The 12016-nt window shown below is 36.9% G+C and overlaps 1 protein-coding gene and 1 long non-coding RNA gene across 4 annotated transcripts in view; one reads left to right on the forward strand and one right to left on the reverse strand.

The window, feature by feature from the left end:
* Nucleotides 1–12016, forward strand: part of TSHR (thyroid stimulating hormone receptor) — a 62645-nt gene that overhangs the window by 5072 nt on the left and 45557 nt on the right. The gene's annotated exons all lie outside the window — the stretch shown is intronic.
* On the reverse strand, nucleotides 265–9164 carry LOC118168381. Of its 2 annotated transcripts, XR_004751521.1 has the most exons (3): nucleotides 9049–9164; nucleotides 2453–2935; nucleotides 265–405 (listed from the first exon to the last, which is right to left on the reverse strand). It is a non-coding gene; the product is annotated as an uncharacterized LOC118168381 (long non-coding RNA). The 2 variants fall into 2 exon arrangements; XR_004751520.1 differs by lacking the exon at nucleotides 9049–9164 and having other exon boundaries at nucleotides 2453–3336.

Genomic DNA, 12016 nt, shown 5'->3' on the forward strand with positions numbered 1-12016 from the left:
TTTTATAAGCTTAATGAATAGTTCAGAACATTTTGAGCTCACAGAAGCTACAAGTAAAACTGAAGAAGATGGTGTTTTAAAACTGTTTTAAAATATTTTTCTCGTCTTTGTCTTAGGAACTGTCTGAAATTCAGACAGTGACTTGAGGTAATATTGTGACTTGAGGTAATTCTATCATGATCTTTTTGTACACTTCATTACTTCAGAACTGAGTACGGAGTCTCATAAATGCAGCTTCATAAATAACCTTGCAACATAAGCACATAATTATTACCTCAATTTTAATGATGAAGTACTGAAATTCTGAAAGAACAGAAAACACACCGACATGGTGAAAGAGCCGACTGGAGGAAGCTATTAGGGCATCCTTCGGAAAACGGAAGTCATGTCCAAATAAGGGAATCTCTGGGAAATGAAAGTAATATAATACAAAAAGGATTTTGAGGAGAAACATGTCAAATCTTAAAAACTCAATATATTTGTTCAAACACAAAAGAGAATGTCTGGAAAAACTTCTATCAAGCTTGAACTATCAGTATAAAGCTTGTTTGAAACAAACTGGGAAAAAAAAAGAATGGAATTAAATTCCCTGAACCAGACAGTACTAAAGTAAGAATTCCAGAAATATTAAAATACAAAATTGCTGAATTATGTACAGTAGAATGGAGCTTAGTGTTTAAGTCAGCTATGGCTCCAGAACAATGGAAGGTCACAAGTGTAGCATAATTCTTTAAAAAGAAACTGTTTAAGTGAAACTGTCTGTGAACAGTCATGTGATAAAATATACTATTATAAAATAGTAGGTGCTTCTTTGTTAATTTAATTTGTTTTCCTTTCTTAGTAAGTTGTAGATACATAGATTTTAATGCCATGAGGGTTCATGGGATCATCTAGTCTGACATTCTGTATGATAAAAGCATAAAACATCTCAATTGTTACAGTTACTTAGAGGTCTTTCTCTCTCTCTCTCTTTTTTTTTTTTAATTTTGGTTGTTAGAAAAAAACTTACATTGTAGGTTTTAAAGTAATAATAACAATAGTCACATACAATTCTTGACAATTTGTTCCAATGGTCAAATATCCTTGCTTCTTTCTGTGTTTATGGTTATTGCTGTGTGGTACAAAGTGGAGAAGTGTATTTAGGTATTGAATTTATTCACTTTTAATTGCCACTCTGGAGGCACCAACCACTCTGCACTGACTTCAAGAAATTCAGGCTTCTTATTCTGATGCATTGAACTGCACATAAGGACAGTGCCAGAACTACCCTGGAGCAACTAGCTGGGATAAATCCTTTCTCCCAGAAGATGGAATCTGTGCAACTGTATCTTTACACCACTAGATTTTGTGGAATCTTTACCTGTTAGATGAAAGTGTCCTGCATTCTCACAGTTAACTTTGTGATCCAATTGCTCCTTTTTGTTTTGATAAATTGGGAAAGTTAAGATTTGGTATCTTACACTCTAAGGCATGTTTGTTCAATGATTTGTTTAACCCTGTGATCCTTTTACATACTGTCTGCAATACTTCTATCTCATTTTTCAGCTATGAGTATTAAAATTGAACTACCCATATGTTCTATGAAGCATTTTTGGGCATAGAGTGCCAATCAGTCATCAGTTGAGTATATCCCTTAAGTTTTTTTCATAGTCTTTTTTATTGAGAGTAGTGTCTGCTAAATACGTACAAAGAATTTGCAGTTCACTGTACTTACATTTTTTTCTGCTCATCTATTTTTAGTGTATATGGTCTACATGTGTTCAGTTTACCAAATTTATTGTTTACGCAACCACTGTTTATCAGTGTCTTGTCTTTGTAATTTACAATTCACATAAAATTTGTTATCTGCTTGAGTTACGTAAATCATCACCCATTCAGCACATCAGAGCGTCTACTTTCCTTTATTCTTGTATCTGACAATAGCTGCTCTTACTGTAGGGATTGCACACAATATCTTCCCCTCATCTTCTTCCTCTTTCAAACTGTTTTACTCTATTCAGCTCCTCAAATGAAAATTTTCACTTACCAACTTAATTAAAAACAAGATAGTGCTTAATAAAAACAAGATGGTGCTAGTATTTAAGAATCATTTATTGACTAGAAACACTAGAGTCTAAATCTGAATATTCCTTAAAAATAAAAAATATATATATTTTTAAATCACAGAATCTAAAAATCTATTAATAAATGCTAACTGAAACTTTCAAATCTTCTTATCTTTGAGATAAGTTTTTCTTCTCACAAAGATAATGATTCCCTTCATCACAAAAACAGAAGTTCAGTATAACAACATTGTCACTGAAAGGCACTTTCACTAAGAGTTGATCACATGTCCATTTTTCTGTCTCCTCAAATTTTCAGGTTTCCTGTCCACCTTCCTCTTGTAACTGAATTATTTGAAAATTAGCCTATGACATCATTAACCCATGGAAAAAATATTGTTTAAAAGTACCTCAGAAGGAAATCCTTTTAAGAACAGAGGAATGGTTGTACTTGGTCAGGCCAAAGGTCCACTGTCCTGCTCCTGGTAGGGTCCATAAGTAGGTGCTAAGAAGAGTATAAGAAAAAGAGAAGTGAATATTACACTTTTCCTCTAATACTCTCTTTACCTCTAACAATAAGGGGATTCATGAGCCAGATGTTCTTCTTGTCCCTGTGCAGAATCATGTATCTTCATGTTATTTCCAGAAGATATTATGTTCTGAAAAACATTCAGAGATGAAGTCCTTACAGGTTCCCCTCAGCAGTCTTCTCCATTACTTGACTGTCTTCCTAATGCTTTTCTTTTGATTCTTTCCAAGTAATCGACAATTATCCTGACATATGATGTTCCAACATGTACCAGTATCTGTACTGTTTAGGTACTATGAGTAGAATTGATGTTGCTAGATGTAAAATGACACATGAAGAGAGGTCAGGAAGAAATATATTTTTCCTGGAAAAAATAAAACAAACAACAACCAAACATTTAACTATTTCTAGCTGCTATGGGATGGAATTAGCAAAAATTCCATTACTTACCTAAATAGATTTTTTGGAGTTATAGGAGTGAAGTTATTTTCCTCTAAACCAGAAACACTGATTTTATTAGGTTACAGCTATGACAGTAAGAACATAAGAATAACCCTGCTGATTGAAACCAAGGACCCATTTCACCAACTATCCTCTACTTGAGAGGAACCACAGATAGACCAGAAAGATACGAACAGGTCAAGCACGTGTTAATACTTTACCAGATTTGAACTATTTCAGTTGAGGGAATTTTCTGAGCCTGTTCATTCACAGAACCATAGAATGGTTTGGATTGGAAGGGATCTTAAAGACCATCAAATTCCAACCCCCCTGCAATGGGCAAGGACAACTCTCTCCAGACCAGGTTGCTCAAAGCCCCATCCAGCCTGGCCTTTAACACCTCCAAGGATAGGGTATCCACAGCTTCTCTGGGGAACCTGTTCCAGTTCCTCACCACCCTCATAGTGAAGAATTTCTTCCTTATATCTAATCTAAATCTACCCTTTTTCAGTTTAAAACCATTACTCCGTATCCTATCACTACACCCCCTGAAAAAGAGTCCCTCCCAAGCTATCCTGTAGGCCCCATTCAGATACTGGAAAGCCACTATAAGGTCTCCCCAGTCTCCTCTAGACTAAACAACCCCAATTACCTCAGCCTGTCCATAGGAGAGGTGCTCCAGCCCCTTGATCATCTTCATGGCCCTCCTCTTGACTCGTTTAAATAGGTCCATGTCCTTTCTGTGCTGGGGGCCCAGAGCTGAAGGCAATGCTGCAGGCGGGAGCTCATGAGAGCAGAGTAGAGGGAGAGAATAAGGCCACACTGCTTTTGATGCAGCCCAGGATATGGTTGGCTTTCTAGGCTGCAAGCACACATTGCCAGCTCATGTTGAGCTTCTCATCAACCAACACCTCCAGGTCCTTCTCCTCACAGCTGCTCTCAATCTGTTCTATGCCCAGCCTGCATCTGTGCTTGGATTGTCCTGACCCAGATGCAGAACTCTGCATTTGGCCTTGTTGAACTTCATGAGGTTCACACAGGCCCACCTCTCAAGCCTGTCAAGCGATGGCATCCCTTACCTCCACCACCATTTTTTGCCTATTCATTGATTCTTAGTAGATCTCTCTTTCAACTGCATGTCCATTTCACCTCGTGCCCATAATGTCTTTTGACAAGGAATTTTACAGCTCTACTTCCTGTTGTATGATGAAAGATTTCTCTTTGATTTTGTTGTTGGTTTTGTTAGTTTGTTTTTCCTAACTTTCTCAACTTGGTTTTCTTTGGCTTCATACATACGGCATTTTGTTCTTGTTTTTGAAGGTATTCAAGGTTCAGGCAAACCCTGCATTTCTACAGTGGCATAAGTATGTTCTCTATCCCTTTCCCAGTATTTCCTAATATTTGTATTTGGTATTTCTGACTGTTCCTAAGCACTGAATCCATGTTTTTGTGACTCTAACATAATGCCAAAACCTGTTCTGGAGTGAAAATGATGAGCTCTGAGCCTGTCATTTTTTTATATATGCAACAGAAGAATTAAATTTCCCCAGTTACATCTTCTTGCACCAAGTTTCATTTACCCTTTTATTTTCCAGCCAGTCAGTCCTATAAGAGCCTTCTGAAATTCCTCACAGTCAGCTCCTAGCATTGCTACCATAACTTTCTAGCATGAGTAAACATTGTTACCTTACTGTTTGCCCCCTTTTCTAGGTCATTTATGAACGTATTAAACAGCATAAGCCTTTATGCAGATCCTTGTGGAACTTCATTTACTCTTATCCTTTGTTTTCTATATTAATTAATAAGTTGCTTGCAGTGTGTTTATCCAAACTGTCACAATCTTGGAAATGAACTAGACTTTTTTTCTCCAAGGGGAGAACTAACTTTTCCTTGTATACTGAAGTGTCTCCCTCATGAGGAGATAATTACATAAACTTGTTTTTGATATGTAAAATCTTGACACAAACATTTATGCGTGTAACAGTTAAAGCTATTTCTTAAGGAAAATCTAAGAGAAAATACAAATAAATATACTAGTTTAGGAATTACTGAATATTCTCTCTTTGATTGGCCTCAAACCCTAAATTTATTTACTTGCATATTATCAGCCTTATCACCTAATTGCAGTGCCATGTTTGCTGTCTTTGGCTCTTCATCTAAGATTTTAATTTTGTGGATCAAACCCCTGTAACTGCAGGCATTGTACAAGGACAGGACGTAGATGGTTCCTGGCTTTGGAAATAACAAAGGACTACAGATAGGTATAGATAAATAGGGGGTTGAGGAGGCATGGCACCTGTAAGACTGTAGAAAACGGTATATTTGCATATATAATACATGCAGATTTCTATAAAAGTTTTTTTTTTCCTTCTCCTAAGGTAGGGCTCTGGCACTACTGTAATTTATAAATGAAAGTCCTATACACTAAGGTAATATGAAGCCAGAATTACTATTTGTGTTTGTTTTCAGCAGAAATTCAAGCAGTTCTGAAGTAATTTCCTGTGTAATTTTATTTCTAAAAGACCTCTGGTGAATCTTAACATTATTATAATGAAGGTTTCTTTACATTTTCATATGGGCTTTTAATGTTTGTCATATGTATGAAAGAGTGGATTTGAGAGATCTTTCTGAATTCTGAAGTATTTCTGACTGCTTATAAAGGCCTCTAAGATTTTTAAAGCCTGTTTCCATTCTACACATACGATCTCAGCACAGAGTGGCTTTCTTTGTCTCACAAAGCCACGTTACTTTTTTTGTTCATATGGAATTGCAAGAAGTTTCTTTACATTTGAAATTTAAAGAAAATTATTAACTAATGCATGCTGTTCTATAGTCCCTGTTCAACTGGTCAGATTCCAATCAAATTCCCTCCTTATTCCCAAATAAACCTGCAAAGATTTCTTTAAAGCTGGTCTTTGTTGGAAATACAACCCACCGTAGCATTGTCACAGTCTAGGAGGATGGCTTCTGTACTGTAACTACTTTTTAATCCATATGTCTGACTCATAGGGAAATCAAGAAAATGAACAAAAAGAGCTGAACAAATCTGTAATACATGGAAGTGGTGAGAAAGAAGGGCTAAGTAGGAAAAGAATACTTAAGTTTCGTGGAGAGGATGAACATTTTCTTGTGGATCTGTAGTAAAAAATTAATGCCGTGGCACAGAGTTGTGATTTTGCACTCTATATAGATACATGTGTTCAAAATTATATTTGGAGCAAACATTTTGTTGTGAACTACACAAATTTAAGAATTGTCATCAGGATTGTCTCAGCCTTAGTTGCATCTATGGAGCCATGTTCAGGTATGACAAAATATTGTAATGGCAATAGCCTCTGAAGACATCCTTGAATGTTTTCTTGTTAACTGAATTTACCAATAAAGGAATAAAATTATTTCCTCATAGCTGTGTTAAGCTATGCATCTTGTGCATTTGCCTTGCATCATTCACCTTGCATCTTGTCCTTGTGGAGGAAGGGAAAGGAATTTTGCCATTGCAGAGAAGTTTGGTAAGAAAATTTTATTTTGTATAGTTCTAGTTTGTATTACCATTTGTGGAAACTCTGTAATTAGATGGCTAAAGACAAAACTGCATTTTTTAACACAGTCTTTTACACTGTTTTGGTGGGCATTTCCTTTCTGACAAAGGGGACTGAGTTGAAAACAGCTTACGTCATTACCTCCTGTGGGACAAGTGTGTGTACTGAGTCTTTGGAGTGTCCTGGAGCAGAGATATTTAAGAATTATTGTACTAGGGAGCTTTTTGATGTCATTGTGAGGCCACTCTTTATTACCTTTGAAAGGTCATTGTGAACAAGGGAGATTCAATATGGCCAAAAAGGCAAACATCACACACACCTTCCATTAAGGCAAAAAGGAGGATATGGGGAAACACAGAGCTGGTGGCTCCTATGGAGTAATTTTTGTATGGAAGCCGTTCTGTACTTTGGAACATCCTTTTTCAAGTGTTATATATGCTGCCTTTCCAGTTAGGATCCACACCGTGGCAAAACAATTTTATCTGTTTTGTTCTTTATTTCTGCTATAGTAATTCCTAACATTCAGATTGCCTTTTTGACCTCTGCTGAGCAGCTGGCAGCAATTATAGGCACTTAGTGGTCCTCTGATTAGAAACAATAGTGGCCAGCAATTACAGCCTGTTCTTGCTCTCTTTCCTGTAGGAAGTGAACCTCTTCTGGCTGCTGTTTTCTGAAATTTCACAATCCCATTTGAACTTTCTTTGCAGCCGTTAATAGACTCTTAACTTGATAATTTAGAAGCGCATTCAGAGTGTGCGCTCCATCCTGCGCAGGTGGAGCAAGGCAATGGGCCCTTTGAGCAGTGGCCAGCAGAGGGGTCCGTGGTGTCAGGTACAGCCTCTCCAGCATCAGTAGGCCTGAACAGGTCACCCTGGTCTTTAAAGAACGCTTGGGTGTGAGCTGAGGCTGTTAAGAGCTTTAGAGCAGATCATAGTGAGCATATGCCAGTATTTTTATGAAACTGTTATTCTTATTAGTAGTTGTCAGAAATAAATGTAAGAACAAAATATTCTTCCACCTATTGGACTCTGACTTACATATCAGGGATAATAGGTAACACCAGAGGAGAAATCTGCACTATTTCTGTAGTAGAAGATTGAGGTCTTCAACAGTCTTAAGACCATCTTTTTTTTTCCATTATGCTGAACACATTATAAAGAAATCTAGTGATTTTCATTAAATTAATGATTTTCATTAAGTGGGGATAGTAATTGCTGTATATATTGCCACATTAGTTTTTATTTCAAAACAAGCTCAGAAGGACTCCATAAAAATAATCTATGATACTTTCTTTAGATCCAGGCAGATCATATGCTTTCTTGAAATCAAGAGAGAACTGGTCTGATTTTAGCATGTGACAACAGCTCATTATCATATAGAGATTTAAATTGCAATAAATGCACTATAAGTGCTTTCACTGTGTCTACGTCAGTCAGGAGCACGGGATTTTGCAGAATCCCACTTATCATTGCTTCTCATTAGCTTAGGTAGGGTACTGGGGCCCTGGCTGGATTACAGAATCTTCAGTAGAATAAAATCTGTTAACAAAAGATGGGCTTTTTGCAGATATAACCACTTTTTATTTCTTGAGTAAAACAATGTATTTTTCATACTCTAAAATTTTGGCTACTGATTAAGTGTGGCTGATAGGCTTCTATGCTATTTGCAGCTTTACTACTTAATTTGTTAGATTTTTTTTGTGACTCTTTAACGTTTATCCTGTCAACATGAGGATGTGCAAGGGCTGACTCCAGCAGAACACAAAAGCACATGTTTAAAGTTAAGATTTTGAGGAAGTGAGATTGTGCTACGTACTTCTCGTCCCTATTTTGGTAAATCAGCATTTAACAGTAGTCTATCTGTAGTACATGTGAAATCTTTCCATAATAGTTGTTGATGAAGGCAGGTCATTTATATTTCCTTAAACCACTTCCTGACAAGGTCCAGTTTTCAAAATATAATCACCTTTTTTAGACTGTTTTGAGGTTCTGTAAATCCTTGTCATGGAAAATAAACATTTCTTGATTTTGCAGATATATGAAACATCTGCACAAGTCAGATTTGTGAAAATTTGCTTTCTTAACTGATACCAACAGAAAATATATATACTATTCTTAGCTTTTTACAAAATGCTTCGTAAACAGCTCCTTAATAGTTACAGCATTTGGTAATCTTTAAGCTTTTTTTCCTTATACAGTTATATCAATAAACTCTGTTTCTCAGTTCAGAAGAAGGCTGTTGTGTGCTTCTGAAGTGGAATGGGTTGGAAATTTAAAGTCAAAAGAAAACAACATAATGAAAACTGACTGCAGCAGCAATTCAAGATTCAGTGAACTGTAACATTTATTAAATGACTCTTGAAATATTCTCCTAAGATAGAGTTTTTAAATTGTGGTGAAAAAAAAATCTTTGCTATGGAGATGATCACAAGGAATTATCTTTATAGACACTGAAAAGACAAAAATAAATTTCTATTGCCATATCACCATTGGCTGACCTCATTGTCCATGAGGTCAGTTCCCTTCTTACTGTTCTTACCATAGATTTCTTAAAGCCTGAGTGCAGTAGTCCATGAGACAGCAGAGTGCAACCATAGGGATGGAGGGAGTAGATTCAAAGTTCAGGATACAGTAAAAGTGAAGAAAGAACCATCAGGCCTTGTACTTATCCTAGGGAAAAAATAATACTCAGGACTTGTATGTAAGGTGGAGTTGTTCAGTAGTCTATTGTGAATAGAAATGATCAAGTGTAACCAAAAAGTGTGAGACTCTGGGGTAAAATCTAGTTTATGCAATAAATGATAATTTAAACTAGGTGCTACATATTTTTTACAGTTTCTTCCCAGGGCAGATCTGGGAAATCTAATGTCTGGGAAATCTAATGCAGTACAAATGTTGAATTAATCTAATAAATAACAGAATTAATTAAGTGAACAGTTTAATATTTGTAGTTAGTCAAATATTTCCATTTGTATTACAACATGTATTTTCTAATGGGGCAGTATTTGATGAATTTTCATGCTTGAGTAGATGAAGGTGCTGGAAAAACAAGAGTTTTGTTTGGTTTGAGGGTTTCAGACATGCAAAATTTTAAAATACTAAAAGCTAATTCTGGGTTATTTTATCATGCAGACCAATCATTCAAGTTACCTGTAAGGGTGTGGAGAAGGAGAGAGTGTGTCTGCATCCCTAAGGTTACTTGATCAATGACTTGTCAATTGGGATGCTAAGGCAAAGGGAAGTGATAAACAAAACATTCAGAGATGCAGACATGACAGGAATGACAAGAAAAACAAAATAATGTCAAGAAACCAGCCTGGGCAGTCACACTAATTGATGAGCTATCAAGAAACTGCAGGCATCACTTCAAAGAGGGGCCAGCCTGGACTTGATAAATGATAAGGATGCAAACCCGGGGGTCCTGCATATTGAGGGTGGGAATTGGTGGAACCATGCAAACAGATGAAGCAAGGGAAGGGGGTTGGGTGGAACAAAGGAGAAAAAGACAAAAAGGGGTGTACGGTTAAGGTGTAAAATAGGGCCGGTCAGTATGTTTGTCTGACCAAGCCCGGTGCCTGATCGCTGCAATTTGTCCTATCTACTTAGTAAATCCTCATGATATTATCTATTAAGTGTAACCATAGTTGAAGTTCTATTTGATTTTGCTGAAAAATAACAACTATGTAGAATATGAAGGTCATATTTATATATGGTACAGACATTAATGACAAGACAGTATGGACAAGAGGGGAAGGAAGACAGCAAATAAAAGGTTTACTTTACCGTGCTTAGTTTTGCCTCTGTCAGGGTGCTGGAAAGCCAAAAGGGGAGAAAGAAGAAAACTCGCACAAGTAATCATTACCTTGTGTCTGTTTTGAAATATTCAACACCTACCACCTGTACATTTCACAGGATTAAGTAAGCCTGTGCTGGGATGAGGGTTCTTTAGCATTGAACTTTGCAAGAGCTCCCCATGCCCAGTGGCTTGCACACATAAGCATGGAGGAGTGGCTGTGCAGGATCAGGCCACCTCCATCTCTCCACCTTCTGCCTGCAGCTGTAACCAGTAAAGTACACCCCATGAAGAGTATAGGATACAAACATGCAGTGACACTGTCACAGAGTACTGTTCCAGCCTATAATAATTTGTGGTTCATGTACTTACTAAACCCAAGGTTTTGTATTCTCTACACCCAGATGTATTTTTCTTCCATGAATATGTCCAGTCACTTTAGAATCTGGTATTTTTACCATTTCTTCTGGTACTTTGTCATCTCATTAAAGGCTGAAAGGTACGTGTTTCATTTTTTCTATCACCCAGGTCCCTGGCCAGTGACTTAAGTTCATATTCATATGCTGGGCCTTATAAAGGACAGCTAAGAAGTGAACACCCAAATTCTCCATCTAGTTCTGCCACTATATTGTAGAGGAACACATTTTGACTACCTTAGATAGATCTACTTGACTTTGACTACTTAGTTAGATCTACTCCTCTTGCAGTTTCTCCCATCTTTTATTCTGCACTTAACTGTCTAGGTTCCACATTTACCACAGTGTTCTGTATTTTTTTTTCTGGTCTGTAAACTCAGGTGATGGACATGACTATTCATCCTGATCTGTGCTTGGTGTAGGGTACTGGAGAATGAGGGCAAGAAGTCATGGTACATGTTGTTCAAAGAAAGCATGCTCTCCTGTGTCATCTATCACCACCAGGTGATACCTATCACCAACAGGTAATAGATAGGAAGGATTCCCTTCTAACCTGTATGAACAGTCTCATGCTTGGGAAACAAACAAACCAAAAAGAGAAAAAGAGAGAGACTCTTGAGAAGCTTGTGGTTAAGTACCATTGTAAACAGTTTCTAAAAAGAGCACTGTTTTTTATAGATGGCATTAGTGTAAGGCTATAGATATCTTACATATGCCTTTAAGCTATTGTGGAAACTTCAGCACTGAGGGAGGATTCATCAGCAATGAGAAGTAAAGCTTTCAAGTGATTCACCAAATAAGGCAGAGAGCAGTAGAAATGTTTTCTGTTTAGATTTTCCTGTATTCTATCAGACCTAAGTCTTTAAGTTCTTCACACTCTGCCAGTATTCTGGCTACATAATGCTGTTACTGCTACAGATGTTAGAGTGCTGTATACATTCTCCCCTGCTTTTTTTTTTTTTTCTAACATGAGAGATTAATGAAATTGATACAGTCAAACACAAGTAGGCAGAGGCTGCAGCAGTACAGTTACACCTAGATCGTCTGTACCTCTCAAATGGAAAATGGCTTGATGTTTTTCCTCTGGTCCTGCTTGCTAGGTATATCTGATATTCACTGATGTCAATGTTTGAAAATGACCACCTGTGAAAAACAAAATACATTTCTATCAACATTTTGAGTTTAACCTCCTTATATGCTAAACACTGACTTTTGTAAGTCATGGTCCATTTTCTATTCTTGTGCATGTATGCATTC

Source organism: Oxyura jamaicensis, chromosome 5, assembly GCF_011077185.1.
Source record: "Oxyura jamaicensis isolate SHBP4307 breed ruddy duck chromosome 5, BPBGC_Ojam_1.0, whole genome shotgun sequence".
Taxonomy (NCBI): domain Eukaryota; kingdom Metazoa; phylum Chordata; class Aves; order Anseriformes; family Anatidae; genus Oxyura; species Oxyura jamaicensis.